This window comes from Notamacropus eugenii, chromosome 4 (genome assembly GCF_028372415.1).
Source record: "Notamacropus eugenii isolate mMacEug1 chromosome 4, mMacEug1.pri_v2, whole genome shotgun sequence".
Taxonomy (NCBI): domain Eukaryota; kingdom Metazoa; phylum Chordata; class Mammalia; order Diprotodontia; family Macropodidae; genus Notamacropus; species Notamacropus eugenii.
The window spans coordinates 359,791,219-359,801,752 of record NC_092875.1 but is presented as its reverse complement, the minus strand read 5'-3'; positions in this window follow the sequence as shown (position 1 = coordinate 359,801,752).

The following is a 10,534-nucleotide window of genomic DNA, read 5'->3' as shown; positions in this document are numbered from 1 at the left end:
TATCCCAGAAGCTGGGGTCCTTGGGTTTATCAAACAGAAGGTTACAACCCCCTTTCCAAAAAAAATTATTCAGAACCCTCCTGGAAATCTAGTTTCTTTAACTCTTGGCAGATTTTTTAAAAAATTTGTGTCATTTCAAACTACTACCATTCCCCCCTGCTCCCCAATCATTTCAGCACCCCTTAGGGGACAGTATTGCCCACTTTGGGAACCTATGCCAGACTTTGGAGAATTTCCCCTTGAGAAAGATCTGAGACTTTCTCCCTTAGTTGACGTGAGTTACAAGACTCCCAATGGGAGAGCTCCTTTACTTCATATTGTCTAGTACATATTCTCCTATATATACTTTCTCTGTTATCTGCTTGCCATCATTTTGGATAAATAGATTCTCTGCTACTTGTTGTGGATGTATGTTATAGAACTAATATTTGGTAAGAAGGGAGTTAAGTCTTGGATATAAAGCTTGGGGTCCTGTTTCCCCCCATTAACGTAATAGAAATCAAAATTTAGATTGAACCTGAAAACCACATCCCCTAAACTAATAATATTTAAGGGAACAGATAGATATAATTATAGTTCAGTACCCCCTCTCTCTGAGGAGAGCAGAGAAGCTAAATTTCTGACCCCAATGTCTTGTTTCTTCTTCAAGCAGGAATTAAAGTGTCCCTTGTGGAAAGGGAAGCGGAGAAGAGAGTAGAGATGTCTATTCTGTCTCCCTTTGAGTCACACTACAGCATTTCTATGCTTACATGTGTGGGATAGCCTCGTTGGAGACAGAGAAAGTCAAAAGAGAGAAATGAGGAGGAAAAGAATTCTAGACGTAGGGCACAACCAAGATAAATGCCCAGAATTGGGAAATGGAAAATTTTGTTCCAGGAACACCAAGGAAAACAGTGTAACTGAATCCCATGGTATGAGAGGGGAGAGAGGTAAATACAGCATAAGAAACCTGCAAAGGTAGGGGGCCAGATTAGGAAAGGCTTTGAATGCCAAACAGGATTTTACACTTCATCCTGGAGGTGATAGGGAGTCAGTGAAGTTTATTGAATGACCTTGGATGAATTGGTGAATGAATTGAATGAATTGGTGGGAGAATGAACTTGTCACATCTGCCCAAATCAGAAAAATAATTTTAACAGCAGATAATATGAAGTGGCAGAGACTTGAATCAAGAAAACACACCAGTAGGATAAAAAATAGTTCAAGCATGAGGGATTGCTCATAGATGGTACCAGTAGTGGAGGAAAGAATGGGGTGTGTATGAAAGATGTTACGAAGATCGTAGGACTTGACAATTGAGTGAATGTGGGGAGAGTGAGAGAGAATGAGGAATCAAGAATGACACCTAGATTTTGAGTCTGGGTAACTAGGAAGATGGTGGTACTCTCAGCGGTGATAGGGAAGTTAGAAAGTTGGGGGAAAGATAATGGCTTCAGTTTTGGACATATTGAGACATATTTGAACATATTAAAATTTCTATGGGACATCCAGTTCAAGATGTTTATTAGCTATTTGAAGATTTGAGGTGAAACGTTTAAAGAGAGGTTAAGGATAGATAGGTAGGTCAGAAAATCATCACCATTGAGATGATAATGGAATCTATAGGACCTGATGAGAGCAGCAAAGAAAACAGTACAGAAGAAGAAGAGAAGAGGGCTCAGGATAGGATGCTCGTAGTTAGTGGATCTGGCTGAAGATCTAGTAAATACAACTGAGAAGGAGCAGTCAGGTTGGTAGGAAGAGAATAACAAGAGGATTATATCAATGATAAAAGGGTAATTGACTATCAAGGGTTCCAAGGAGGTTGTGTGTGTTCGTCCTTTGTTGCTGAAGAAGACCATGCCAACAGAGAAATAATGACATGACTTGCACTTGACTTTGTTGTGAGTGAGGGAAGGCGGTGCAGGTCACTAGACTCACATCTCCTCCAGAGCCATCTGAATCTAGTGACCAGATATTCATCAGGATGACTAGAGATGACTCAAGATGAGGCAACTGGGATTAAGTGATTTACCCAAGGAGATGACTCAAGATGAGACAATTGGGATTAAGTGACTTACCCAAGGTCACACAGCTAGTGAGTGTCAAGTGTCTGAGGTGAGATTTGAATTCAGGTCCTCCTGACTCCTGCACTGGTGCTCTATCCACTGCACCACCTAACTGCCCCTCCAAGGAGGTTAAAAAAAAAGACAATGAGGATTGAGAAAAGACCATTAGATTTGGCAACTAAGAGATCAATGATAACTTTGAAGAGAACAGTTTCAGTTGAATGAGGTCAGAAGTCAGACCACAGAGAGTTAAACGGTGAGGAAAAAAAGGAAGTGGAGACAAAAACATAGATAACTTTTTTTTTTTTTTTTTTAGAAACTTTAACCACAAAAGGAAGGCAAGATATTGGACAAGATCTAATGAGGAGAGATGAATCAAATGAGAGATTTTTGAGATGGAGGAAAGACATTGTAGTGAGTGCTGTAGGCAGTACAAAAGAAATCTCCTTCTTTCTTTGACTTCTGGAGTTTTTCTCTCAAAATTTCCTTGTTCTATTAGTATAACTAGCATCTCTAGCACTATATCAAATAGTAATGGTGATTATAGGCATCCTTGCTTTGTCCCTAATCTTATTGGAAAGGACTCTATCCCATTATGTATAATATGGTTCTTGTTTTCACAAATATACTATTTATAGTATATTAAAGGAGGATCCATTTATTCCCATCTTTCTTTTATAGTGGTTTTTATTTTTTTTTTATAGAACTGGATGTTGTATTTTTGTCAAAAGTTTTTTCTGCATCTATTAATATAATCATATGATTTTTATTGTCATTAATCTGCTCAATTATGTTCCTTGCTTTTCTAATAATTGAACCAACCTTGAATTCCTGGTATAAATCCAAGTTAGTCATAGTACATAATCTCTATTATATCTCTCAGAATTCTCTATGAACATTTTTCAAAGACTTCACACATAGACCTTTCTTAGGAGTCCTTTTTCCAAAATCCCTGTTTCTTGTGAATTCTAGAATTATCATGTCACAAGACGTGGCTACATATCCATAGCAGCACTTTTTATGGTAGTAAATAAACTTAAAGTCAGTGTCCATCATTTGGGGAATAGCTAATAAAATTATGGTACAGGAATATAATAGAATGTTAAGACATGGTAAGAAATTAGTTAATATGAAGAATTCAGAGAAACATGGAAAAACATGAACATACACATTCATGTAAGCTCTCAATAGTGAAGTAGAATCAGGAAGATAATATGTACAATAATTTCTTACGTAATTAAAATAAGCAATCAGCCTCAGAGAAGAGTTAAGAAAAAGACTCTAGCTTCCCTTTCTGCAGAGGTAGGGGACTATGGGTATAACATGTCACAGCTGATGTATGTCCTTTGGTTTTGGGTAACTATTTTTCTTTCTATTAAAATACTTTGTTACAAGGACTGACTTGCTGGGTAGGAGAGTGGGGATCATATTCAGTCGATGTTAAATTAAGAAAAAAGATAGCAATAAACATTTTCCATTGGTCCCTAGTTCCAAGCGATCATTTGCAAGGTTATTTTCTACAGCATTAGATTTTGTAAATTGCATTGACCTAAGGACAGGTAACATTTTTTTTCTGAGATTTTAAAATGATCATTTCTTCCTTTGACATTATATTCCTTGAATGTTATCCATATGTAATTGTAGGAGGAAAGTTGGAGTTGCAAACTCCATATTAGGATGGCAATTTGCTTTTACAAATGAGAATCAGAATCTATTCCTGATTATGGAAATATGAAATAGCCTTAAATCCAGAACATTTTAATTTTTAAATGTCCCTAAAACTCCAACTGGACAACCTAATATTTTCAAATTTGGTATGAAACCCATGTATGAAAAGCTTGAAAGAATTTCCTCCTTATGGCTAAGTAATAAAGTCCTGAAAAAGGAAACACATGGCAAAAATGCTGATGTAATCACGACTATCTCTATGTACACAGCATATGGATGAGATTGCAGAAATGTTGATTCATCTTTAAGAAAATGCCTGGTAATATCTTTTTATAGTGAAGGATTTTGCTTATTTAGTTCCTGTTTCCTAGCTCTGCAGTCAGTGGCCCAAGGGATTGTCAAAGAGTATAGGCTTGAAGTAATGGATGAAAATGCTATGTCACTGAGTACTGTTGCTCATTCAGTTATGTCTGATTCTTCATGACCCCATGGACCATACTGTCCATAGGATTTTCTTGGCAAAGATACCAGTATATTTTCACCATTTCCTTCTTCAGTGAATTAAGGCAAACAGGTTAAGTGACTTATCCAGGGTCACATAGTAAGTAAGTATCTGAGGCCTAACTTAAACTAGGTCTTCCTGACTCCAGGAACACAGCTCCACTGAGTCACCCAGCTACCTCCTATGCCTCTGATACTCACATATTATTGTAATGTGGTGACCAGTGGCATTTTGAAACTATTGTCTTAACAACATCAAGTGCTCTGCTTTAGAAAGTGAATTAGAAGGAGCCCTTGAAGGAGTCCACAAACACTTAAATGTTAAGAATTATGGAACTCATAATAATAGATTTAGAACTGGGTGTTACCACAGGGGTCATCTAATCCAATCCCTTCATTTTTACAGCTGAAGAAATAAAGGCTTTAAGTAACAGAGCCAGGTTTAGAACCCAAGTCCTTCTCACTCCAAATACAGCACTTTTTTGACCATAAGCCACTGCCTCTCTTGCACATATTTTTCTATACCTGTCTTTCCTCCTACTGCCACCCTGTAAGCCCCCACACTAATCCCTTAGTCCATATCTATAATCCTCTATCACCAGAACCCTGCTGTTGTCCGGGAGCTCAGGTGGGTCAGCTAAAACCTGACTCTTCTATGGAAATACCTTTTGCATAACCATACTTATATATAGGTATAGGTATAGTCTATACCAAATTGCTTGGCTTCTCAGTGAGGGGGATGGAGATGGAGGGAAAGAATTTGACACTTAAAATTTAAAAACAAATGTTAAAATTATTTTTACATATAATTGGGGAAAATAAAATACTAAATAATTTAAAATCTGACTCTTCTAAAATTGAAGGTCAAGGCATTCATGGACCTCGGAATGTAGTTTTCCCCAAAACATTTTTAAATATGTACAATGATTAGATTTATTTTTAATCAGTATTTTCATAGTGATATTGCACGGATGTGATTATTGAGTAAATACCACCATCTCTGAAGAATTAAAGTTGAGAGCCATCCAAAAGTCCAAAGGAAGAAATGTGGTTGGTGTGATGAGGTTGTAAAACATGATTGAAGAACTGGAAAGGAGAAATCACAGAAGACCTCAGAAGAGAAAAGTACCTAGAAAAAGAGGTGAGGTGGTGGCGTGGATGGAGAATGAGGCGTGATAATGCTACACTGAGTCATCTGAGTTCAAATACAGGTTCTGCCACTTAAATATGGGGAAGTCCTCTCTAGGAGTCAGGCTCCTCTTCTGGAAAGTGATGGAGTTGAAAGAGATATCTAAAATTTTTTCCAGCTTTAGATGAATGTACCTATTTGAATCACTCTACTCTGGACATTTTGGGGTACCAGTTCCCCCACACGCACACATACCTTAGGCTCCAGGGGGTCCTCTCCCATTGAAAATCTATACCTTATCATTCCCATCTCTCCCTCTCCTTTTGCCTCTTTTTCCTTTTTTTGCTTGTCTCTTTTAGAAATCTCTTAGGCAATCAGGAGTCACATCTTTCAGCCCGTATGCAGCTTCACAAGACTGTCCAGCACACCACCAATCTTGCTGGGAGTGCAGCAACATTTGTACCTAGGGAACTATAGAAACACAATAATATGTATTGGCTAGAGATCAACATAGTATTGACTGCTGGGTTTCTCTTTGATTCTCTGGATGCAACAAATGCTCAGATGAGCTCCAGGGCTTACATTTTTAAAGCTCTGAAAGGATGTGGCCAGTTTTCAGCCCAGCCATTCACTTGCCTCTTGTGACTTACCAGGTATTTAAACTTTGTTACTACAACATCTTGTAACAAGCTGGAGGGCATGGGCAGGATCCTTTTCCCCCTGTACAGGTCTGGAGAATAGCTAGCCATTACAGAGGCACAAAGAAAGGAGATGAAATTCAATGTGTGAGGAACAGAAAGGACACTTTGACTGGATTATGTGTTCTAGGAAGGGGATCAATGTATAATGAGGCTGGAAACATAGGAGTGTACCATGTTATGAAGAGATTTGGTGGTGGTTTTTGTCCTTCATTCTCAAAGAGGACCAAAATGACATCACCATGATAAAGTGAAGTTTCAATATGTATAACTGTGGTTGATCAGACCAATACGAGTTAGTATGAACATCTGGGATGGTTACTCCAAATTTGCACATCCTACATTTCCTTTGTGCTGTTTCAATTCTTCTTTGCTCATAGAGCACAGCACCTTTTCTGATATGGGCAGGCCATGCTGAGCGGTCAAATCCAAAAATTCTTGAGAGAGATCTTGAGAGTATTCTTGTATCACTTCTTCTGACCACCATGTGATTGCCTGCCCCATGAGAGTTCTCCATAAAATAGTCTTTTTGGCAAGAGTACATTTTGCATTTGAACAACGTGGCCAGCCCATAGGAGTTGTGCTCTCTGAAGCAGAGTTTGAATACTTGGTAGTTTAGTTCAAGCAAGGACTTCAGTGTCTGGTACCTTATCCTGCCAGGTGATCTTCAGAATCTTCCTAAGACAGTTCAGATGGAAGTGATCCTGGCATGGTACTGGTAGACTGTCCATGTTTCACAGGCACACAACAATGAAATCAGCACAAAGGCTCTGTAGACCTTCAGTTTGGTAGTCAGTCTAATACCTCTTCTCTCCCAAACTTAGATGGCCACCTGGAAGATGAAGAGATTTAAAAGCTAAATAGAAGAGTTTATATTTTATCCCAAACGCAATAGGAAGCCACTAGATTTAATTGACTAGGAAAGTGACACGATCAGATCTGTCTTTAAAGAAAATCATTTTGGCAGCTGTGTGGAAGACGGATTGGAAAGAGGAGATACTTGAGGCATTGAAACCAGTTAGGAGGTCTTTGCAATGGTGTAGGTGAGAGGGAACAAGCACTTAAACTAAGATGATGGCTGTGAGACAAGAGCACAGGAGGTGAGTGATGTTACTTAGGCAGAAACGGCAAGATGTGGCCATTAAAAATGAATGCTATCTCAACTGACTTTCCTGTACAACCTCATCTAGATGAGAGGCTGCAGCTGTGTGTAGACTAAGCAGCTGAAAGATAAATAGTCAATCAACCATCCAGTAATTTTATGTATGACATGTCACGCAGACTGACTCATTTTTTTTTTCCACTGAGCTGTTAGGTATTTTTAGCATCATATAGATATCCCCGAACTAAGTCAGTGGGGACACTGAGTCTCTGGTGGCATCTAATTTTAAAATTTTCCACCTAAAACATTTATTCCAGTGTGTTCCCCACACACTCCATGTTTATTCGTACTTTCATGCTTTTGCTCACCCTGTCACTACTGCCTGGAATGTCCCCCTCTTTGCCCAAGCAGATCCTACTGCTCCGTTTCTTTATCTGTAAAATGAGGAGGCTGAAGTAGAGGACCCTTCAAACTCTAACTTTTATGACCTTGCGAGCCTTCAAGGTTCAGTTCAGGTACCACCTCCTCCCAAAGTGCTATCATCTCCCTGACAACCTCAGGCAGTGCTATTCTCTGCCTCCTCTGAATTCCTCCAGCACTTGTAGTCTGTAGCATCTGGTGCTAAGCTCTCTTGCTGGAGGCTCAGCCTAAAGCCAGCACACTCATTTTAGTTTCAGTTTGGGGATGAAAGGAGACACTTACAAGTCACTGAATGTTTAACAAAATATTTCCTTTATCCCAACATAACAAGGATAGAGTGGCATTAGTTTCAGCTTTAGTAGATATGGCCTCCGTCCCCTCCTCACAGGGATGTCTAATAAGCAGATCATCAGAGTATGACTATTCAAGTGGTCTTAGGCACCCATTAAATCTGAAACTGCATATGACTGGAACTTATGCCTTCAGATGATGCGGAAACTGTGTCAGGGAAGCTGGGGTCAATCAGGTCAAGCAGGGTGAGTGAAAAGGAGGGAAAAACCTTTAAATAAAACCTACTATATGATAGGCACTGTACTGAGCACTTTTCTTGTCTTCCTTCCTTCCCTCCTTCTTACCTCACTCCCTTGTTTCACTCAGAGCTGCTATTTGGATGCCACACCTGTTGATCACATGGTGGTCAGCAGAATCAATACAAGGGCACTCTCAAGGTCTCTCCCAAAAGCTTTGGATTTGATTGTGCGACATGGGAGACACTGATGCAGGACCACTCAGCATGGTGTGCCCACATCAGAAAGGGTGCTGTGCTCTATGAGCAAAGCAGAATTGAGACAGCACAAAGGAAATGTAGGATGCGCAAATTTGCAGTATCCACCCCAAATGTTCACACAGACTATGTGTGCCCAATCTGTGGTAGAACATTCTGAGCTCGTATTGGTCTGATCAGCCACCACTGGACACATTGAAACTTGAGTTTATCATGGACAAGGACAACAACCACTACCCCTCACTCCCTCCATATCTCCCCTTTTCCTTTCTTTCTTCCATTCTTTCTTCTTTTCTTTATTTCTTCCTTAACAAATATCTCATTGCTTTTGTTTCCTTCCATGCTTCCTTCTCTTCTTCCTTTCTCCATGCTTTCCTTCCTTCCTTCCTTCCTTCCTTCCTTCCTTCCTTCCTTCCTTCCTTCCTTCCTTCCTTCCTTCCTTTCCTTTCTTCTTTGACAAATATTATCTCATTTGATGCTGACAACAGGGCTGTGAGGATAACTTTGTCTTCTTTTAGGTAAAACCTCTCCATGTTGTAGATGGAATAAAAGAAGGTGCATTGGGGAAATTCTGGTCCTATCACATGTGTTTTCTGGTTATTTCATAGAAGTTTAATGTTCCCAAGAAGACTGTAAATTCCTCAAGGGCTGGGAGTTTGTCTTATTTCTTTGTATATCTCATAGCATCTAGAGCAAAGAGGGACACCTACTTCTCAACTTGAGACAGCTTATCCTTAGTTGCTTTCCATCAAATCAAATCAAGTCAAATAGACAAGCACTTATTATGTATCTCCTATGTGTCAAGTGCTGGTCTAAACCTAGGAGATATATGAAAAAAAACTAACAAGCAAACAGACAAAATCAGTCTGCTCTGAAGGAGTTCACAGTCTGATGGGGGAGATAAGCAGGTAAATATGTACAAACAAGATATATATTCAGGATAAATTAGGTGTGATTTCAGTGGGAAAACACCAAGATTAGGGAGGACTGGGGAGGGTTTCTTGGAAAGAATGGCAGTAAGCCTGTTGTCTAAAGGTCAGTCAGTTATTTATGCTGGTAGAGAGAGGGAAACTAGGGAAGATGTGCTCAGTGACAGAGAATGATATTACCATCCTTCTGGGTCCCTAGCAGCTCTTGAATTCACAGTTTGCTCTTAAAATCACTTTCTCTTCTTGTCTTTAGTTCAGAGGTTGTGCCTTCCTTTCCTATGCAGACTCCTATGTTATCTGAACTCCAGAAGTGTATCTGTCACAGGCACTCCAAGTCCTAGAGATGACTCTTGAGGAGAGTTTGGAAGCATCAGCTAATATGGGGACTTGCTTAGTAAGCATCGCCACCTGGATGAAGCACATGGTCCCTGGGCTCCAGAGTCTGCCTGACTCCTGGGGAAGTTCCAGGTGTCAATTTTAGTCCATGAAGCCTTTGCAGGATTTAGTTTCTGACTATTTTCAAGTCTAACTTTTTTACCTTTTTTGACCTTGACAACTGATAGTAAGTGGCAAATGGAGGGAAGGAAAGAAGAAGGACCTTGTATGCTAAAAAATCCAGAGATGACAATGTGACCAACAGATTGTAAGGGTTCCTGGAGGGGGTTTTGAGGGGGATGAGTTCTAGGGAAACCTGTTTGCCTTGCTGGCCTATTTGAATATGAACAGGAGACTTCCAAGACAAGGTAGAATTGCTGGGACTGTCCCTGACAGTGGTTGTTTTTATTGTAATCATTCAGGATTCTTACATTGATTCTGGAGGAAGTGTTGAGGGTTGGATCAGCAAGAGGTCTCAGTACCGTAGAAATACAGGGAACCAAATAAATTGCACACATAAACTGATCCTCAGCATTACAGTATAGAGACAGATTCTCTTACACAAATTCCTCAGCAGAAGGAGATTTTTAAAGCTTTAAAAAATATTCTTCATGGCAAGCACTTTTTATATCTTGCTATGCAGACACGACTGTGGGCTAGGGGAAACCCTTAAAGACAGCCCTGCAAATAAGCACTCTCTCACAGGCCCAGAGTTTGAAAGAAATAATGAAAATTGAATTTGTTCCTCCCCCTCCACCCCATAATCAAAGGAATGGCAGTTGTTTTCTAGGCTAATGAGGTGTGTTGTGATGGAATATTTCAGTTTAAAAAATTAATTGTCTTCTCTCCCCATTTACATGCTCATACTGCATTTTATTTT